Raw genomic sequence first — 22,999 nt, 5'->3', positions numbered from 1 at the left:
GTTTTATAATTTATGTAGTTATTCTCACTGGGAGTTTATTTTTCCTGATATTTTCTAATTGGATACTGCTTAAAAAATAGAAAACCAAGACACAATCAATTTCTATATCTTGATTTCTTTTCTTCACACTATAGGGTTTCACCATAATCTGTTCTTCTCTACATAGTCATACATCTATATGAAAATAGGAAGAGTAAATGCAAATGTCAAGGGATTATGAAAGGGAAAAAGTCCAAATTATCTTGGGCCCTAATAGTCCCATTAATGCTAGTGTAGACAAAGATCTACCATATTAAGGCAGTTTTATGATTGAGAGCCTTGGTAAAGGGAGCATGCCAGCCACATAATGAAGCCTGTAGGGTACATATATCTGCTATTTTCTCACTCTTATAAGTAGCTGACAAATGCAGGTAGAACAAAAAGACAAACAGCTTTCCCACCAGTGATTAAAAATCCAGCATGTTTTGGGATGGCATGAAGCCTTGGGATTCTAGATATCTTTATGTAAATGAATGGAGTCCAAATGAAAAGGTTAGAGCCCCTACTCATGCATGGAATCAATGCACAAGAGAATAAAAAGCAGAGTCTTTATGTGCTGCTAGGGCCTGGCTCTCATACCTGTATGAACATGGGTTGAGCTTGGATAAGACTATCCTAAGAAGGCCCAGGAAATAAACCGTCCCCACTGTATCAAAACCGGGATTGATGGAAACTATCAGTCAGTCAAAGTATTTGTTGAACACTCGCTGTATGCCTAACTAATGGTAAAGAAAACCACATCTGAGAAGGCTTGGTGAAAACTCTAGAGGTAAGACCATTTACCTATCTCATCACTCTTCAAGCCAACTTCTCTCCTCCAAGGTAATACAGAACAGAACCTTTAGTAGGATGACAAAAGTTCTGTCCTTTCTCTTTTTTTCATACCACCTGAAAAGAATCTCAAGATGGTGAGTGGAGAGAGCAGAAATGGGAGGAGGACAAAAGAGGGAGGTGGGTTGAGGTGGGTGGAAGATGAAGGTGGGAGGAAGGTAGTGATAGGAGTCAGACCTCCAAAATGTAAAAACAAATATATATGTTGTATGTTTTTCTGAAGGAAATGTAAGATACACATACAGTCACCATTTTGGACCTGTTTCTTCCAAGTCTTAGGAGATATTGGGTTTATCTTTGGAGGACTTCATACATTCCCATAATTTGGATAAGGATGCTGACTTGCAAGGGCTACATACAGAAGGATCTTGTGTCTGCCTCCAAAAATAAAACACTGATGTGCTTTAGAATTGTAGGTCATGTTTTATTCAGGACATCAGAAGTAAAATACTTGAAATAAGAGGAGTTACAAAGGCAGTCACTCTCCCTACCTCTGAGAGAAGCCACAGGTGAATGAGGTGTGATATGGGAAAAAGCAGAGATATCCCCTACTTATCTTGGCACTAGCTCCTCATTGAAAGGGAGAAACACTTCTAAGTGTGAGAGTTGGTGAAGCTATTCAAATAATTCCTCACCTAGTCTCCTCATCAACACTCTCCCAAGTTCAAAGAAAAAGCTGACAGTAAGAATTTAAAGGACAATACCCATCCAAGAGATCCAAATAAAAAGGCACCTCATAAATTTTAAAAACAATAATAAAAATTAAAAATAACAAGTTTAAAAAAGGAACCTCATACTGAAGATACAATAGTGCGTTCGCAAGAACAGCAGCGACCACAGTGAGATTAGCAACAGCAACATCAATTACAGCAGTAATAATGACAAAAAGTAGACTGGTGACCTCTATCAGAAATGGACAGATCCAGCATGCAGAAAATCAGTAAGGACATAGTTGAGCTCAACAACGCCATCAATTAATTGGATATAATTGACATTTATAGATCACTTCATCCAACAACAGAAGAATGTACATTCTTTCCCAGTTCACATGAAACATTCACCAACATAGAGTATATTCTGTGCCATAAAACACACCTTAGCAAAGGTAAAACAGTAGAAGTCATGCAATGTCTGCTTTCAGAGCACAATAGAATTAAGCAAGAAATCAATAACAGAAACAACTGGAAAATCCTAAAACATGTGGAGATTAAGCAACACACTTCTAAAGAACACATGGGTCATGGATATTAAAAGCATAATAAAGAGTACTATGTACAAGTCTATTTCAAAAAATTTGACGGGGCGCCTGGGTGGCGCAGTCGGTTAAGCGTCCGACTTCAGCCAGGTCACGATCTCGCGGTCCGTGAGTTCGAGCCCCGCGTCAGGCTCTGGGCTGATGGCTCAGAGCCTGGAGCCTGTTTCCGATTCTGTATCTCCCTCTCTCTCTGCCCCTCCCCCGTTCATGCTCTGTCTCTCTCTGTCCCAAAAATAAATAAAAAACGTTGAAAAAAAATTTTTTTAAAAATTTGGCAACCAGATGAAATGAACCAATTCCCTGAAAGTCAAAATCTGCCAAAACTTACACAGTAAGAGATAGTCATTTTAAATAGGTTTATATTTATTAAAGAAATTGAATCAATAATAAATAAGCTTCCAAAACAGACCCAGGGGGGTTCACTGGTGAGTTCTACCAAACATTTAAGGAAGAAATTATACCAATTCTCTACAATCTCTTTCAGAGGATAGAAACAGAGGGAATACTTCCTAACTCATTCTATGAGGCCAACATTATTCTAACCAAAATTTGCAAAGATATTACAAGGGAGAAAAAAATACAAAGCAATACTTTTCATGGACAGGGATGTAAAAACCCTCAACAAAATATTAACAAACAGAATGTAACAGTGTATAAAAAGAATGATATACCACAACCAAGTGTCATTTATCTTAAGTATGTAAGCCTGGCTTGGCACTTGAAAACCAAATTAATGTAACCCATCACCTCAGCAGGCTGAAAAAGAAAAATCACATGATTATATCAATAGATACAGAAAAATCATTTATAATAAGCCAAGCTAATGCAATAGGACAAGGAAAAGAAACAGAATGTAAACTGATTGGGAAAGAAGACGTAAAACTGTCCTCGTTCATAGGTAACATGATTATCTATGTCGAAAATCCAAAATAAAATTGACCCAAAAAAAAAAAAAAAGCCAACACAAAAATCTCCTGGCACTAATAATCAATTATAACAAGATTGCAGAATACAAAATTAGTATCCAAAATATTAGGAAATAGAAATATGTTTTTCTATATACCAGCAATGGATAAGTATAATTTGGAGTTAAAAACACAATACTATTTACATTAACACCCCCTAACATGAAATACTTAGGTATAAATCTATCCAAATGTGTGTAAAATATATGTAAGGATACCTATAAAACTCTGACGGAAGAAGTCAAAGAAGAGCTAAATAAATGACATGTATTCCATTATCATGGATAGGAAGACTCAATATTGCCAAAATGTCCGTTCTCCCTACTTGGCCCATAGATTCAATGCAATCCCAATCAAAATCCCAGCGAGTTATTTTGCTGATATTGACAAATCAATTCTAAAGTTCATATGGACAGGGTGCCTGGGTAGTTCAGTCAGTTAAGCATCCAGCTCTTGATTTTGGCTCAGGTCATAATCTCTTGGGTTTGTGGGTTCAAGCCAGGTGGAGCCTGCTTGGGATTCTCTCTCCCTCTCTCTCTCTCTGCCCCTCCCATGCTTTTGCACTCTCTCTTTCTCTTTCAGAAATAAATAAATAAACATTAAAAACAATAAAGTTCATATGGACAGACAAAATACCCAAAACAGCCAACACAATATTGAAGTAGAAAAATAAAGTTGGAAGACTAACACTATCTGACTTCAAGACTTACTTCAAAGCTACAGTAATCAAGACAGGGTGGTATTGGAAAAAGAAGAAACAAAAGATCAATGGAACAGAATAGAAAGTGCAGAAATAGATCACATTAATAGAGTCAACTGATCTTTCACAGAAGAGTGAAGACAATTCAGTGAAGCAAAGACTGTCTCTTCAACAAATGGTGCTGGAACAGCTGCAGATTCACTTGCAAAAAGAAAGAAAGAAGAAAGAAAGAAAGAAAGAAAGAAAGAAAGAAAGAAAGAAAGAAAACTAAACACAGTCTTTATACCCTTCCACAAAATTAACTCAAATAGTGTATTGACCCCTAAATCTAAAATGAAAAACTATAAAACTCCTAGATGATGATGTAGGAGAAAACCTACATTATCTACTATCTAGCCCTGTGTGTGGTGATGACTTTTTAGATACAACACTGAAGGCACAATTCATGAAAGAAATAATTGATAAGCTGGACTTCATTAATATTAAAAACTTCTCTGTGAAAGATAATGTCAAGAGAATGAGAAGACAAGCTGCAGACTAGGAGAAAATATTTACAAAAGACATATTTGACTAAGGACTGTTTTCCAAAATATACAAAGAACTCTTTAGACATTAACAATAAGAAAACACAACCCACTTAATGAATAAGCCAAAGATTGGGACGCCTGGGTAGCTCAGTCAAACATCAGACTTCGGCTCAGGTTATGATCTCATGGTTCATGGGTTTGAGCCCCATGTCGGGCTCTGTGCTAACAGCTCAGAGCCTGGAGCCTGCTTCAGATTCTGTGTCTCCCTCTCTCTCTGCCCCTCCCCTGTTCATGCTCTGTGTCTCTCTCTCAAAAATAAGCAATCATTTTAAATTTTTTTTTTAAAGAATAAGCCAAATATCTTAACATACAGGTCACCAAAAATACAAATCACAAATATATATATGAAGATATGTTCTACATTATAGGTCACTGTGGAAATGCAAATTAAAACAACAATGAGATACCACTATACATCTGTTAGAATGGCCCAAATTCAGAACACTGACAATACCAAATGCTGATGAGGATGTGGAGCAACAGGAACTGTCATTCATTCCTGATGGGAATGCGAAATAGTACAACCACTTTGGAAGACCATTTTGCCATTTTTTACAAAACTATATTAACTCTTACCAGCATTCACATTCATTGCTATTTACCCAAACGAGTTGAAAATTTATGTTCACACAAAAACTATACATGGATGTTTACAGCAACTTTATTCATAATTGCCAAAGATTGGAAGGAATCGAAATGTCCTTCAGTAAGTGAATGGATAAACTGTGGTTATCCACAGAAAATACAGTATTATTTATTGCTAAAACAAAATGAACTATCAAGTCATGAAAAGGCAGAGAAATCTTTTTTTTTTTTTAATTCATGGAACGCTTCACAAATTTGTGTGTCATCCTTGCACAGGGGCCATGTTAATCTTCTCTGTATCATTCTAATTTTAGTATATGTGCTGCCAAAGTGAGCACCAAAGAGGAATCTTATTAAAGAAATGGAGTAATGGATGTTAGTAAGTGAAAGAAGCCAATCTGAAATGACTACATATTATATTATTCCAACTATATGATATTCTGGAAAAGGCAAAATTGTGGTGACAGTAAAAAGATCAGTGTTGCCAAGTATTGTAAGGAGAGGGGTAAATAGGCAGAGCACAGAAGATTTTGGCGGCGGTGAAACTACTCTATGTGATACTATAATGGTCGATATGTCATTAAACATCTGTCTAACCCCACAGAATATACAACACATTCATTACATTAGAGTGGCCCCTAATGTAAACTATGGACTTGGTTTGATTATGATATGTCAGTGTAGGTTCTCATTGATTGTAACAAATACACCACTCTGGGGGGAGGGGAGTGGGGGTGCTGGCAATGTGGTAAGGTATGCATGTGAGAGCAGAAAGTATATGGGAAATCTCTATATCATCCTCTCAATTTTTCTATGAACTTAAAAGTTGTCTTAAAAAAAGCCTATGCTGATCCCAATAGTGGCAGAGATGGCAGCTGTCCCCCAAAGTCTCTAAGTGGCAGAAGAACATCTCTGACCATGGGGGAAAAAATAGAGGCTTCCAAAAACAATTCATGAATCAGAGAATACTCTGAACCCTCTAGAACCCTCTAGAACCCTCTCAGAGAAAGGAGAGTGACAAGGAAATTTGGGATTCCATTGCTGTTGTTGGATGGGAGCCAAGGGCAAGAAGTCACACTGATATTATTGTCTTGTTGCTGTTGTTATTGTTAACCCCAAGTGTTAACTACCATCCACCCCTGGCTGTGTAGCCTAAGAAAGCAGGAGCTACATGCAAGGAACACTTGTCACTTAGGAAAAATAAGATTTCAATGGATTAACAGATGTAGAAGTATTGGCCATGAATGAATACTTGTTGGGATTGGCAAACGAGTACATGGAAATTTATTAAAATTGTTTTGTGTGTTTTTGTAGATGGTGAAATTCTCCATACCCAAAACAACAACAATAAACAACTCCTCTGACATGGTGATAATTGTTATGTTGGAATGGCCTAGCTATGCCCTCTAAGCTTCCAGCCTTTGCTACTGGTGGAGCACTCAAATAACGGTGACAACTGATTGAAAGTCTAATGCAGGACATTATGTCTGCATTGGTGCACAGCACAACCCCCTTTTAGGAAGCTCTTAGAGAATTTGACTCAGTTCTGAAACCTAGTGGTTTACTACCACCCTCCTCCTTATTTGGAGACAGCTGGCCTAGAATGGAGGCCTGTCTGACATGCATCCAGGGGTTAGTTGCAAAGCTGGAACCAAGAAATGATGGTGGATCCCTCTGCTGCCTTGAGAAGGTGTGTTCATCACTTTCTCTGCCAGGTGTGTTCATCATATGGGAGCTGGAAACAGACAAGACCCCACAGAGCCCAAGAACAGAGCGAAAGAAGTAAGAAGCCTGATTCTTGCTTTTAGGCAGTAACCCAGCAACTCATCACCAATCATGATCATACTCATTGCACCTCCTCCCTTGGCATGGAGTGAAAAAAGAGGTAGAAGTACAAGTCAAAGGTTTCCTTCCAACATTTCTCCAAGGAGGAGAAGGGAGAAGACAGAGGCTTGGACTAAGATTCTGTCCATCCCTTGGGTAGAGACAGAAACATCGGACAATTAGTTTACTTAACAAGAAATACCATCAGAAAAAAACATGGTCTTAGTAGGAAGCAGCTTAAGAGAGCAAAATGTATTCTATGAGGATGCAGAATATCTGAGATTGCAACCCTGCCTGGTTCTATAATCTAAGGAAAATTTCTGGTCCTCAATTGCTTTATAATTCAATAGAGAGGATTTTCTTCCCTTCCCCTTCCAGTCCTCCCCGCCCCCTTTTTTATGTTTATTAACTTATTTTGAGAGGCAGGAGCAGAGAGAGAGGGAGAGAATCCTAAGCAGGCTCCACTCTGTCTGAGCAGGGCCTGACATGGGCTTGATCCCAGGAACTGTGAGATTATGACCTTAGCAGAAATCAAGAGCCAGATGCCTAAACAAGTGAGCCACCCAGGTGCCCCCCTCCTTCTATTTTACAAGCACAGAGACTAAGACACAGGGCTTGCCCTCAAGGAACTGAAGTCTTAAGGGGCTGGGAAAAAAATCACTGTTTTAGGTCTATTCTAAAATCTGTGATTATTAAAAAGTATGGTCTACTTTTTGATAAAGCTACGTTTCCCTTTCAGTTATAATTAATGTTGGGAGAAAGAATTTCCTATCCCCTTCAGTGTCCTTCTAGTCTGACTAAGAACCAAATTGACAAAAGACAGATTAATCAGAGAAAATCAAATGTAATTCATACATACGGGGAATCCACGCATGGAAATTCCAGACAGTCAGGCAAAGTGAGGTTTTTATGTCATTCTGAACTAAGGAGAAAGAGGTAAGGAGAATAAGGGACTTCAAGGGGAAGAAATGCAATTCACAGAGAGATGTAAAAGAGTAAATGTTTTGTAAACAAATGATTGCTAGGCTATTCAGAAACAATAGGACACAGAAGACAGGGATCAAACTGACTGCCCTGGGTTCCTCCCTGTCCACCATACCTAGTTCATAGTATAATATAGTTACCTACAGTGATAGCACTCTTCCTGGAGTTGACCCTCTATCTAAATTCTTTTTAGACAGTTGTGGAGGACAAAAAGAGCTTTTCCTGAATCTACTGGGTTTTGATTTCTTTTTAATTCAAAATAATCTTTATGTCAAAGTGGTCCCCACATTAGCATGAATTCAGATCAACCAAGGCATAAATTGGACCAAACATTAATACTGTGTGTTGAAATCCTAAAATAAGAATGTTACTGGAACTTTCCCTTATATATCTTCCAAGTCAATTCTGACAAAATCGAAAAACTCATCAATACTGTATTTAAACAACAGGATTTAAAATAATAACTGTAGCGAGTAATAAATCTGACCTAAAATATGAAAAATGAATACTTTAATAATATCTTTATTTTGTGTTTCTGGTTAATGTGTGCAATTTTGTGATTTATAATAAATACATATCTGGTCATTGACCAAAATATATTTCTCATATATATTTGGTCTTGGTTCCATGTTTCCTGGCTCAAAGCTCCTAAAACCATTGCAATTTCTCGAACAATAAGAGCAATGGGAGCATCTTTTCTCATAATATTTGGTCTCTTGTCTTTTGTTCTTGAAATCCACTTCTGAGCCATAAAATTGAAATGGGTTATTTTGTTATTTATAACAAGCCCCTTGCCACCACAACAGAGTTTATGTTGATGACGTGACTTTGGAAATTACCTAAGGATGACGACTGGTTGCCAGTGGAGCCAATCTGAATAGAGGGTTGGAACTTTCAGTCCAACCCCTTGATTTCCAGGGAGAGGAGCAGGGCTGGAGATTGAATCAATCACCAATGGTGAATAATTTAATCAATATGCCTATGTAATGAAGCCTCCATAAAAACCTAAAAGGATGGGTTCAGAGAGCTTCCAAGTTGGTGAACACATGGGAATTCAGGGAGAGTGATGCATTTGCAGAGAGCATGAAAGATCTCCATACTTTGCCCTATGCATCTCTTCCATCAGGCTTTTCCTGAGCTATATCCTTTTATAACAAATCGGCAATCTAGTAAATAAAATATTTTCATGAGTTCTGTGAACTGCTCTAGCAAACTGATCAAATCCAAGTTGGGGATCACTGAAACCCCTAATCTATACCAGGTTGGTCAAAAGCACAGGTGAAAACCTGGACTTATGACTTATATCTAAAGTCCATAGAGAGGACTGAACCCTTAACCTATGAGATCTGACGCAATCTTCAGACAGACAGGGTCAGAATGGAGTTGAATTATAGGAATCATGGGTGTGTATCCCCAAGTTGCGTGGTGGTGTGGAAAAAGGCCACTACTTCCACACATTGGAATTGGTGACCAGAACCTCTAGTTGGTGTCAGAGAAATGGGGTTTGCTAGAACAGCCCAGGTACACAGAAACTTGTGGTTTGTTGAGAGAAAAGATAAAGATCATGGGATGAGGAATCTTTGAGCCATTCTAGCAAACTAATCAAACCCAAGGATGGGATCATGGTAATTTCCAATCTATACCAAATCAGTCAGAGGCACAGGTAACAAAACAGGGCCTATATTTGGCATTTGAAGTGGAGGGCAGTCTTGTGCAACTGAGCCCTTAACTTGTGGAATCTGATGCTATCTCTTGGTAATTAGTATCAGAACTGAGTTGAATTGTAGGACCACCAACGGTGTCAGAGAATTGTTCCATAATGGTGTGGGGAATCCCCCAATCCTCCCATCCCCACAACACACACACACACACACACACATTGAAATTGGGTCCAGATCTTTTAATGTATCATCTAAGAATGGTTATTACAACTTGTAAAAAGCTGCTGCCCGTATTTTAAAAATCTCTGAAAAAATTTGCATAAAGGGCTAATTCATGGGTCTGAGGGTAATGAGAATAAGTAAAAGGAAAAAGTTAGAAAGGATTTACTAAAAATAGCATGCATTCCACCCTGTTACACTGGGAATTCCATATATGCAAAGTTCATATGAACTTTGGAATCAAGAGTAAACCTTTGATAGTGTTTAGAAAAAAAGAGAGAGAAAAAACATGAAATAGCAAAATGGAGAGAATTCAAAGTGAATGGAAACTCTTGGTCAGTTAAAAAATTTCACACCTCTCCAACTGTCTTTTTCTGCCTCTTGATTCAAAGCTTTAAGGCATGTAAACACTAGAAATTAGTGTTTCCTGCAAAAGCTTTCTTGGATTATACTAAATCAAAACAGAATTCTTAATGAACTAAGAAACTATTGAGAAAGTAGAGCACCTCTGAAGTTACCAGCTCTTCAAAAGCAGGACTGCACATTTTACTTCTTTGAACACACCCAGAACAGATTGAAAGGATATTCAATAAATGCTTACTGAATTGAATCTTGATGAGAAACAGACAATGCTTCTAACTATTAGTTCTATTTTATGGGGGTAGCTTAAAAATTAATCCATTTAGATTATGACATTCCAGGTCAAGAATGTTCTCCTTCCTTCTTTCTCACTCTGTTTGTGAAAGCCTTTCCAGCTTACTGTATTCAGTATTCCTGTCTGCAAAAAACAGAGACTAGCAGCCAAAATTATCATGAAAAATTGAAGGAAAAAACAAGTGCTCCTATTAAAAGTTAAAAAAAAAATCTTTTTTGTCAAGAAGAAAAACTGTTTTTAGTGTTGTCCTCAAGTCTAATAGAGGGCTTTGAGAAAAATGTTGGGCCATATTCTTTTTTCTGAAGTCCAAGAAAGGCAAAGGGACCTAAATTTAAACTTTGATTGAACATCTTGATTATCAAATATTCACTCAGAAAATATTTATAAGTACTGTGATAACTTGTTGTTAATGCTGACTTACCAGCATTGACAGTTGCTGGAGTGAGCTACTAATGGAAGTAGCATAATATGAATCATTATAGATCTTTGTTGAGAAGTGAGACACTATCCTGAGGATTAACAGGAAAATAGGAAATTGAACTAGGTAAAACTCAATGTGCCCCCTATCTCTTTAACTCTTACTCCATACTTATCATAAATCAAGGTGGGAAAATCCCAAGCATTCTGGTTTATAAGCTATTAAAAAATCATAGAGTTTGACAGGGCCAAACAAAGCCATGGGAATCATTTTGTTACTTGACCTTCCAGTAATGAAATTAAGTAAAATCAAACCAGGCATTTAGTGAAGAAAAACATAATTTGGTTTAGTGAATCAACAATTAGCTGTAACTCCACAATCATAATGAACTTAATGGTGAACATTTTCTGCCACTTAACACCCCGTGGTGTAGATTGAGTGCAATCAATTGTAGAGCAACTATAAAACTCTGGTTGAGAGACATTGCTAGACCCAGTGGCTTCTTTCAGTATCACTAGATGTTTAGATTCTTCCAGAGACCCCACATAAATCACCAGAATGTACCTGGAGGACCATTCTCAGGAATGAATCTAGGAATTATACAAGGTAGGTATAAATATTCTTTATCCTTTATGCCATTCTGAATTGGAATGACAAAACTAAGAGCTAAAAACAAACAAAAATGACATCCAAAGATAAAATTAGAAATTGAATCTAATGAGGCAAGATGAAAATTATAGTGGAGAGGAAATTTGAAAAGAGTGATGTGTCTTATTTTTCATTATAAGGAGCCACACTGTATTATTGACATTTCGGGAGGGATAATTCATCATTTGGTTGTACTGTCTATGCATCATAAGGTATTTAGCATTCTTCCTGGCCTCCTGATCCCTGGTTGTTGTGACACCTGCAATACCCTGTTTTGGTTAGGATTCTCTTGTAAGCAGATAGTGACACAGGATTTGAATCCAAGTAATTTACTTGGGAGGTGCAAGAAATACTAGCAAGGGAATGAGAAAATGATACAAACAATGAAGGAAAACCAAAAAGGGTATGTTATCAAACTAGCTACTGCTGTGGATGACTGAGTATAATCATGTAGGATAACTTGGAAATAGTATAGAAAGCACCTTGTAGTTATCTCACCAGGGCAAGGAAGCAGAGGTATCTATACTCCAATTTATGTTAGTCTTGTTCAAAGTATACTGGTATGCTTGGGGTGTAGAATATTTCTTCAAAAACGGATGGAGTTGGAAGGGCTGGGGTGTACTGAAGTGTTAAGTCCCAAGGGATATAGGCAGAGAACCAACAATATCTACTACACAGCCCATTTATTTCCAAATGTCCTTCTGGAGGCCAGTACCAAACCTAGTTTAGTCTTCTCCCAAAAAGACTACTTCTTCAGTCTAGCAAGTGTCACTGAAGAATTTTAGAATGTGAAGCATTAATGATCATATTTGCCTTTTTACTGGCATACTCATTTGGTTATAGAATGAATTCATGATTAAAGTCAAAAAGCCTGTTAAGAAAATGTTGCTGTGGTGAGAGGAATCCGAAAAGAAAACTAATGGTAAGGCAATATGTAAGATAACAACAGGAAAAATAGACAAATAGAATGAGAAGGGGATAGAGCGTTTCAGGAGGTTGAGGTAGAGGGCTATAATTCTAAATTTTATGATGATGAAAGATCTCACTGTGAAGGTGACATTTTTAACAGAAATTTTAAGGAAGTAATGGAGTAAGTCATAAGGATATCTGGAGGGGAAGTGCTCAAGGTAGAGGGAAAGCAAAGGCAAAACTCTGAGTTGAGCACATGCTTGGATTCCCAGACAACATAAAAGAAGCCAGAAAAACTGGAGCACTATGAGCTGGTGAGGGGAAGAGGAGTGTGAAGATTACTATGGTGGACAGTCTCCATGATGTTCCCAAAGATCCCCAACTCCTAAGATTCCCTCCTTTTTGTGATTGCTTCCTTTGAGTATGGCTACACTTATGAACTTGCTTCTACCAAATAGAAAATGGTACAAGGGGTGGGATGTGACTTCTGAGACTATGGCTTCCATCTTGCATATTCTCTCACTCTTTGTCTTTGTGTGTCTCGAATCATTTGTACTCTAGGAAAGCAGCTTCCATGCTGAGTGCAGTCTCTGGAGACCACATGGTATGGTGAAGAGCTGAGGCCCTTAGTCCAGCACCTTGCAACAAACTGCAGCCTGTCAATAACTACACGAGTGGCCTTGGAAGTGGATACTTCAGCCTAGTAAAGGCTTGAGATTAGTCTGAAATCACCAAGTCCTGTTGGAATGACAGAAAGATGGGAATGAGGAAGAGTGACCTGGGGAGTTAGTCAAAGACAGCAACAATGAGCAAGTTTGTGGTATAATCTGCTGACATGAGATGCAAAGCTGTGAGGCCTTAGTGAAGTAGGAAGAAGAATGGTCACAAAGGGCACGGAGTAAGAGAGAAGACATCCACCCCACCTATAGGCCCACTGATATAAGGATGTGGCAGAGAAAACAGACACCACCTGTGAAAGCTGCAGAGGAAGCAACCCCACAGATCAAGGCTAAATTTCAGAAGTCCAGGAAGACAAAAGGTATGGGGGATTTTACTGAGGACTGACTGTGTCTTCCAAACCAGAGCTTCTCAAACTTTCATGTGAAACTATATCACCTGGAGTCTTGTTAAAATGCAGCTTCCATGTCCGACTTAGGCTGAGGTCATGATTTCATGGTTCATGGGTTCAGGTCTCGTTCGGGCTCTGTGCTGACAGCTCAGAACCTGGACCCTACTTCAGATTCTGTGTCTCCCTCTCTCTCTGCCCATCCCCTGTTCCTGCTCTGTCTCTCAAAAATAAACAAACATTAACAATATTTTAATGAAGCAATCCCAATCAGAATAACACCAGCATTCTTCACAGAGATAGAACAAACAATCCTAAAATTTGTATGGAACCAGAAAATGCCTCAAATAGCCAAGGCAAACTTGAAAAAGAAAACCCAAGCTGGAGGCATCACAATCCCAGACTTCAAGCTATATCACAAAGCTGTAATCATCAAGACACTGGTACTGGCACAAAAACAGACACTCAGATCAATGGAACAGAATAGAGAACCCAAAAATGGAGCCACAAACGTGTGGCCAACTAATCTTTGACAAAGCAGACAAGAATATCCAATGGAATAAAGACAGTCTTTTCAGCAAATATTGTTGGGGAAACTAGACAGCAACATGCAGAAGAATGAATCTGGACCACTTTATAACACCATCCACAAAAATAAACTCAAAATAGTGAAAGACCTAAAGTAAGACAGGAAGCCACCAAAATCCTAAAGGAGAAAGTGGGCAAAAACCTCTTTGGCCTTGGTAGCAGCAAATTCTTACCCAACATGTCTCTGGAAGCAAGGGAAGTAAAAGCAAAAATGAACTATTGGGACCTCATCAAAATGAAAAGCTTTGGCACAGCAAAGGAAACAATCAGAAAAACTAAGGCAACCAAAGGAATGGGACAAGATATTTGCAAATGACATCTCAGATAAAGGGCTAGTATCCAAAATTTATAAAGAACTTATCACTCAACACCCAAAAAACAATAATCTAGTGAAGAAATGGGCAAAAGACATGAATAGACACTTCTCCAAAGAAGACATCCAGATGGCTGACAGACACGTGAAAAGATGCTCAACTTCACTCATCATCAGGGAAATACAAATCAAAGCCACAATGAGATATCAACTCATACTTGTCAGAATGGCTAACATTAACAACTGAGGCAACAACAGATGTTGATGAGGATGCAGAGAAAGAGGATCTCTTTTGCACTGCTGGTGGGAGTGCAAAGTGGTGCAGCCACTCTGGAAAACAGTATGGAGGTTCCTCAAAAAACAGAAAATAGAACTATCCTACGACCCAGCAATTTCACTACTAGGTATTTATCCAAGGGATACAGGTGTGCTGTTTCGAAGGGATACATGCACCCCAATGTTTATAGCAGCACACACACACACACAATGGAGTATTACTCCATTCATATACATACAATGGAGAGTTGCAATCAAAAAGAATGAAATCTTGCCATTTGCAACTACACGAATGGAACTGGAGGATATTATGCTAAGCAAAGTTAATCAGAGAAAAACAAATCTCATATGACTTCACTCATGAGGAATTTAAGATACAAAACAGATGAACATAATGGAAGGGAAGAAAAAATAATATAAAATCAGGGAGGGGGACAAAACATAAGAGACACTTAAATATAGAGAACTAACAGGTTTGCGGGAGAGGTTGTGGGAGAGGGAATGGGCTAAATGGGTAAGGGGCATTAAGGAATCTACTCCTGAAATCATTGTTGCACTATATGCTAACTAACTTGGATGTAAATTTAAAAATAAATAAATAAATTAGTTAATTAAAAAATTTTAGGAGGGAGCCAAGATGGCAGAACAGCATGGAATTTTTTTGTGTGTCTCGAATCCATGAAATACACCCAGACCAACACTAAACCATCTTATACACCTAGAAAACTGATCTGAAGATTAACACAACAATCTGCACAACCTGAACCACAGAATTCAGCAGGTATGCGGCACAGAGAGGTGAACTTGGGGAGAGAGAAGCCACAGAGGGCAGAGAGGTACTTTTGCATGTGGAGAGAGGATGGAGACGATGGGGAGAATATGGGAAAAGCACCCCTACCCAAAAGCATCTGGAGAGAAAGTGGAAAAGTGGAAACAGCCACAGGGACTGAACTAAAAAGGGAGAAAGGAGAAAGGAGAGTTTAAATTCCATTAAGACTGTAAACAGGGGGAGCGCAGAGTCTGCAACTCCACAGCTTGATACCTGGCAGTGCTTTGGTGGGAAGGGTGAATCCCCAGAAGCAGAGTGGAGTCTGGGAGTTTCTCAGGCCATACAGAGAGAAGCTGTCCCACTGCTGGAAGGACATTTGGTAGAGGCTGTGAGGCAACCTTGGCCCAGCAGACCCCAGAGAACGGCCACATTTGCTGGTGCTGGAACAAGGTCGTTAAGGGTGAAGCCTGGTGCCAGATGTATGTTGTGATTTTCCATAATCCCTGAAACACTGCTTCTGCTACACTATCTTGTGAAATTTTTCTGGGGCAGGCTGGCACCTGGCCACAGCCTCTGGGCATTAGCAGCAGAACGGTCCTGCAAACTTTCCTGGGTGCGACTGGCATTCAGCCATTGCTCAGTGAGACCCTCTGCAAAGGATTGGAATGGGTCAAAGCCACAGTCCCTCAGAAGTAAGGGGCCAGGGAAAACAGCCGTATATGAGACAAAACTTGGGAGAGAGGTACTACCTGGGGCTTGGTCATGGACAATGTAAAAGCAGGGAGTGGATGAAAGCTGAAGACAAAATATGGGCCAGCAATTGCTGATCAGGGATAACAGAGTTCTGATACTAGAGACTAGGTAGCCATTTTCACTGCTCCCGCGTATGTGCACATGCACCTACAAGCACCACAACAACCCACCCCAGTAGGCTAGGAGCGCCATTTAGTGGAGAATGGAGCCATTACACTAAACCCCGCCCAACTAGGCCAACCTCACTCTTCAAGAACAGAAGTCTCACCGTCTGCTTAGTTTATGGACTATAAAGCACTTCATAGTCTGACTTCAAGGGGAAAATGAAGTAATTTCAGTCGTATTTCAGTCGGTTAGTTGGTCCACCTATTCAATTTTCTTTCTTTTTTTTTTCTTTTTTCCTTTTTTCTCTTTTTTACTTATTTTCTTTTTCTTGAATACAGAAAGAGAAAAAATCATTTTTGTTTTCAACTTTTATTAAAAATATTTTTCTTTAATTCTTTTACTATATTTTTTACTTTTGTGTAAATTTTTTCAAATTCTATTTTACTTCCATCATTTTATTTTAGTCTACTTCAGTGTATTCATGTTTTCAAATTTTTCAAATGATTTCTTTTTTTCTTTTTCCCCCTTTTTTTCTCTGCTCTATCAAGCCACTTTCAACACCCAGACCAAAACACACCTAGGATGTAGCATCATTTATTTGTGTGTGTGTGTGTGTGTGTGTGTGTGTGTGTGTTTAGTTTTTTAATTTTAATATATTCTTTAATTTTAATTTTTTAATTTTAATTTTTTCTACCTCATTAATTCATTTTCTCCCTTCAAAATGATTAAACGAAGGAATTCACCCCAAAAGAAAGAGAAGGAAGTAATGACAGCTAGGGACTTAACCAACATATATACAAGCAAGATGTCTGAAGCAGAATTTAGAATCATGATAATAAGAAAACTAGCTGGAGTCTAAAATAGATTAAAATCCCTTTCCGCGGAGATAAAAGAAGTAAAAACTGGTCAAGATGAAATAAAAAATGCTATAACTGAGTTGCAATCTCGAATGGATGCTTCAGCAGCAAGGATGGATGAGGCAGAGAGAAAATCAGCGATCTAGAGGACAAACTTATGGAGAATAATGAAGCAGAAAAAAAAGGGAGATTAAGGCAAAAGAGCACAATTTAAGAATTAGAGACATGAGTGACTCATTAAAAAGGAACAACATCAGAATCATAGGGGTCCCAGAAGAGAAAGAAAGAGAAATAGGGGTAGAAGGGTTATGTGAGCAAATCATAGTGGAAAAAAATCCAGGAAGCACAGAGGACTTCCATTACATTCAACAAAAATCGACCATCAAGAAGGCACATCATAGTCAAATTCACAAAATGCTCAGGCAAGGAAAGAATCATGAAAGCAGCAAGGGAAAAAAAAGTCCATAACCTATAAGGGAAGACAGATCAGGTTCGCAGCAGACCTATCCACAGAAACTTGGCAGGCCAGAAAGGAGTCGCAGGATATACTCAATGTCCTGAATCAGAAAAATATGCAGCCAAGAATTCTTTACCCAGCAAGGCTGTCATTCAAAATAGAAGGAGAAATAAAAAGTTTTCCAGATAAACAAAAATTAAAGGAATTTGTGACCACTAAACCAGTCCTGCAAGAAATTTTAAGGGGGACTCTGAGGGGAGAAAAGATGAAAATATAAATAAATAAATAAACAAACAAACAAACAAACAAACATCAAAAGCAACAAAGATTAGAAAAGACCAGAGAACACCACCAGAAACTCCAACTCTACAAGCAACATAATGGCAATAAATTCATATCTTTTAGTACTCACTCTAAATGTCAATGGACTCAATGTTCCAATCAAAAGACATAGGGTAACAGAATGGGTAAGAAAACAAGATCCATCTATATGCTGTTTACAAGAGACCCATTATAGACCTACAGACACCTTCAGATTGAAAGTAAGGGGATGGAGAACCATCTATCATACTAATAGTCAACAAAAGAAAGCTGGAGTAGCCATACTTATATCAGACAATCTAGACTTTAAAATAAAGACTGTATCAAGATATGAAGAAGGACATTATATCATAACTAAGGGGTCTATCCACCAAAAAGACCTAACAATTGTAAATATTTATGCACCAAGTGTGGAGGCACCCAAATATATAAATCAATTAATCACAAACATAAAGAAACTCATTGATAGTAATTCCATAATAGTAGGAGACTTGGGGCACCTGGATGGCTCAGTCAGTTGAGCTTCTGACTTCGGCTCAGGTCATGATCTCATGGTCTGTGAGCTTGAGCACTGCATCGGGCTCTGTGCTGACAGCTCAGAGCCTGGAGCCTGCTTCAGATTCTGTGTCTCCCTCTCTCCCTGGCCCTCCCCCGCTCATGCTCTGTCTCTCTGTTGAAAGTAAATAAACATTAAAAAAAATTTAATAAAAAAAAAACAGTAGGAGACTTCAACACCCCACTCACAATGGACAGATCATCTAATCACAAAATCAACAAGGAAACAATGGCTTTGAAGGACACACTGTACCAGGTGGACTTAACAGATACATTCAGATCATTTCATCCTAAAGCAGTGAAATACACATTCTTCGTCAGTGCACATGGAATGTTCTCCTCCATAGACCACAAACTGGGACACAAATCAGCCCTCAGCAAGTACAAAAAGATAAAAATCATACCGTGCATATTTTCAGACCACAACACTATGAAACTCAAAATCAACCACAAGAAAAAATTTGGAAAGGTAACAAATACTTAGAGACTGAAGAACATCCTACTAAAGAATGAGTGGGCTAACCAAGAAGTTAAAGAGGAAATTAAAGAGTATATGGAAGACCATGAAAATGATAACACCGCAACCCAAAACCTCTGGGACTCAGCAAAGGCAGTCATAAGAGGAAAGTATATAGCAATACAGGCCTTCCTAAAGAAGGCAGAAAGGTCTCAGATACACAGCCTAACCTTATGCCTTAAAGAGCTGAAAAAAGAATAGCAAATAAAACCCAAAACCAGCAGAAGACAGGAAATAATAAAGATTAGAGCAGAAATGAATGCTATCAAAACCCAAAAAACAGTAGAACAGATCAATGAAACCAGAAGCTGGTACTTTGAAAGAATTAACAAAATTCATAAACCACTAGCCAGTTTGATCAAAAAGAAAAAGGAAAGGATCCAAATAAACAAAATCAAGAATGAAAGGGGAGAGATCACAACCAACACAGCACAAATAAAAACAATAATAAGAAATATTATGAGCAATTATATGCCAATAAAATGGGCAATCTGGAAGAAATGGACAAATTCCTAGAAACATATTCACTACCAAAACTGAAACAGGAAGAAATAGAAAATTTGAACAGACCCATAACCAGTAAGGAAATCAAATTAATAATAAAAAATCTGCCAAAAAACAAGAGTCCAGGGCCAAATCGCTTTCCAGGGGAATTCTACCAAACATTTAAGGAAGAGTTAACACCTATTCTCTTAAAGCTATTCCAAAAAATAGAAACGGAAGGAAAACTTCCAAACTCATTCTATGAAGCCCACATTACCTTGATTCCAAACCAGAGACCCCACTAAAAAGGAGAACTATAGACCAATTTCCCTGATATACATGGATGCAAAAATCCTCAACAAGATATTAGCCAACCAGATCCAACAATACATTAAAAAAATTATTCACCACGACCAAGTGGGATTTATACCTGGGATGCAGGGCTGGCTCAATATCCACAAAACAATTAACATGATTCATCACATCAATAAAAGAAAAGACAAGAACCATATGATGCTCTCAATAGATGTAGAGAAAGCATTTGACAAAATACAGCATCCTTTCTTGATAAAAACCCTCAAGAGTGTAAGGATAAAAGGATCATACCTTAAGATCATAAAAGCCATATATGAATGACCCACTACTAATATCATCCTCAATGGGGAAAAACTGAGAGCTTTCCCCCCAAGGACAGGAAAAAGACAGGGATGTCTACTCTCACCACTGTTATTCAACATGGTATTGGAAGTCTAAACCTCTGCAATCAGACAACACAAAGAAATAAAATGCATCCAAATCGGCCAGGAGGAGGTCAAAATTTAACTCTTTGCAGATGACATGATACTCTATATCTAAAACCCTAAAAATTCCACCAAAAAACTGCTAGAATTGATTCATGAATTCAGCAAAGTTGTAGGACATAAAATCAATGCACAGAAATCGGTTGCATTCCTATACACCAACAATGAAGCCACAGGAAGAGAAATCAAGGAATCTATCCCACTTACAGTTGCACCAAAGAGGTGAAAACTCTATACACTAAAAAGTATAGAAACCTTATGAAAGAAATTGAAAAGACACACAAAAAATGGAAAAAGATTCCATGCTCCTGGATAGGAAGAACAAATATTGATACTATCCAAAGCAATCTACATATTCAATGTAATTCCTATCAAAATAACGCCAGCACGCTTCACAGAACTAGAACAAATAATCCTAAAATTTGTATGGAACCAGAAAAGACCCCAAATAGCCAATCTTGAAAAAGAAAACCAAAGCAGGAGACATCACAATCCTGGACTTCAAGCTATACTACAAAGCTGTAATCATCAAGATAATATGGTACTGGCACAATAACAGACACTCAGATCAGTGGAACAGAATAGAGAACCCAGAAATGGACCCACAAACATATGGCCAACTAATCTTTGACAAAACAGGACAGAATATCCAATGGAATAAAGACAGTCTCTTCAGCAAGTGGTGCTGGGAAAACTGGACAGCGACATGCAGAAGAAAGAACCTGGACCACTTTCTTACACCATACAAAAAAATAAACTCAAAATGGATGACAGGCCTCAATGTAAAACAGGAAGCCTTCAAAATCCTCGAGGAGAAAGCAGGCAAAAACCTCTTTGATCTTGGCTGCAGCAACTTCCTACTCAACACTTCCATGGAGGCAAGGGCAACAAAATAAAAAATGAAATACTGGGACCCCATCAAAATAAAAAGCTTCTGCATAGCAAAGGAAACAATCAGCAAAACTAAAAGGCAACAGATGGAATGGGAGAAGATATTTGCAAACGACATATCAGATAAAGGGCTAGTATCCAAAATCTATAAAGACCTTATTCAACTCAACACACAAAAAACAAATAATCCAGTGAAGAAATGGGCAAAAGACATGAATAGACACTTCTCCAAAGAAGACATCCAGATGGCCAACTGACACATGAAAAAATGCTCAACACCACTCATCATCAGGGAAATGCAGATAAAAACCACCATGAGATACCACCTTATACCTGTCAGAATGGCTAACATTAACAACTCAGGCAACAACATATGTTGGCGAGGATGTGAAGAAAAAGGATCTCTTTTGCATTGTTGGTGGCAATGCAAGCTGGTGTAGCCACTCTGGAAAACAGTATGGTGGTTCCTCAAAAAATAGAAAATAGAACTACCCTACGACCCAGCAATTTCACTACTAGGTATTTATCCAAGTGATACAGGTGTGCTGTTTCAAAGGGACACATGCACCCCCATGTTTATAGCAGTACTATCAACAATAGCCAAAGTATGGAAAGAGCCCAAATGTCCATGTCCATCGATGGATGAATGGATAAAGAAGATGTGGTATATATATATATATATATATATATATATATATATATATATATACATACACACACACACACACATACAATGGAGTATTACTCGGCAATCAAAAAGAATGAAATCTTGCCATTTGCAACTACGTGGATGGAACTGGAGGGTGTTATGCTAAGTGAAGTTAGTGAGTCAGAGAAAGACAAAATCATATGAATTCACTCATATGAGGACTTTAAGAGGCAAAACAGATGAACATAGGGAAGGGAAACAAAAATAATATAAAAACAGGGAGAGGACAAAGCATAAGAAACTCATAAATGTGGAGAACAAACAGAGGGTTACTGGAGGAGGTGTGGGAGGGGAGATGGGCTAAATGGGTAAGGGGCATTAAGGAATCCACTCCTGAAATCATTGTTGTGCTATATGCTAACTAATTTGGATGTAAATTAAAAAAAAATAAAATTGAAAAAAAAAGAAACATTACATGTTTTCATAAAAACAATGAATGATAATGTTACATATGTTCCCCCTGGCTAGTTCATGGAAGACTATATTTCTTTAATTGTAATTAAAATCCATCTTAGTACTGAAAAGAGTAGAACATTAAAATATCCCATTGCCTGAAAAAAAGATTTAATGCAGCTTCCAGTTAAATAAGCCTTGAGCAGACTCAGAGATTGTATAGTTCTAATAAGGTCTCAGGTGATGCTGCCACTGCTGGTCTGTGGACCAAACTTGGAGTACATTGGTTCCAGGACTGATCTATTCTGTCCAGTAGGGTAGCCATTAGTCATATATGACTATTGAGCACTTGGGATGTACCATAAGAGTAAAATACATATTATATTTTTGAGGGCTTAGAAAAAAATATATATATAACATCTCAAGAATGTCTATGTTGATTACATATTAAAATAATAAGATTTTGGATATTTCAAATTAAAATATATTTAAAGTAATTTCACCTGTTTCCTTTTACTTTTTTAATGTGGACACTGGAAAATTTAAAATTACATATATAGTGCCAATACTTTGTCTTGTACAGCACTACTCAAGAGAGAACATGGGAAAGCTTTGAAGAGTTTGAAAGAGCCAGAATTTCAATGAGATAAAAGAATGTGAGACAGAGAGTCAGAGGAAGATGGCAGTGTATGAGGACGCTTGGCTCACCACGTCCTGCTGATCACTTAGATTCCACCCACACCTGCCTAAATAACCCAGAAAACTGCCAGAAGTTTAGCAGAATGGATTCTCCAAAGCCAAGCATAGATGAGAGGCCCACAGAAGAGGGTAGGAAGGGCAGAGAGGTGGTACGCTCTACAAGGACT

General features: G+C 38.1%; 1 long non-coding RNA gene and 1 other non-coding gene across 2 annotated transcripts; one reads left to right on the top strand and one right to left on the bottom strand.

The window, feature by feature from the left end:
* Window positions 1-5,193: 5,193 nt before the first annotated feature.
* On the bottom strand, window positions 5,194-5,300 carry LOC115515061. The gene has a single exon (XR_003969131.1). It is a non-coding gene; the product is annotated as a U6 spliceosomal RNA (small nuclear RNA).
* A 9,969-nt stretch (window positions 5,301-15,269) lies between these two features.
* Window positions 15,270-17,005, top strand: LOC115513293. The gene is made up of 2 exons (XR_003968656.1): window positions 15,270-15,304; window positions 16,886-17,005. It is a non-coding gene; the product is annotated as an uncharacterized LOC115513293 (long non-coding RNA).
* The last annotated feature ends 5,994 nt before the right edge of the window (window positions 17,006-22,999 follow it).

This window comes from Lynx canadensis, chromosome B2, assembly GCF_007474595.2.
Source record: "Lynx canadensis isolate LIC74 chromosome B2, mLynCan4.pri.v2, whole genome shotgun sequence".
NCBI classification, from domain to species: domain Eukaryota; kingdom Metazoa; phylum Chordata; class Mammalia; order Carnivora; family Felidae; genus Lynx; species Lynx canadensis.
This window is presented reverse-complemented; position numbering and strand designations above follow the sequence as displayed.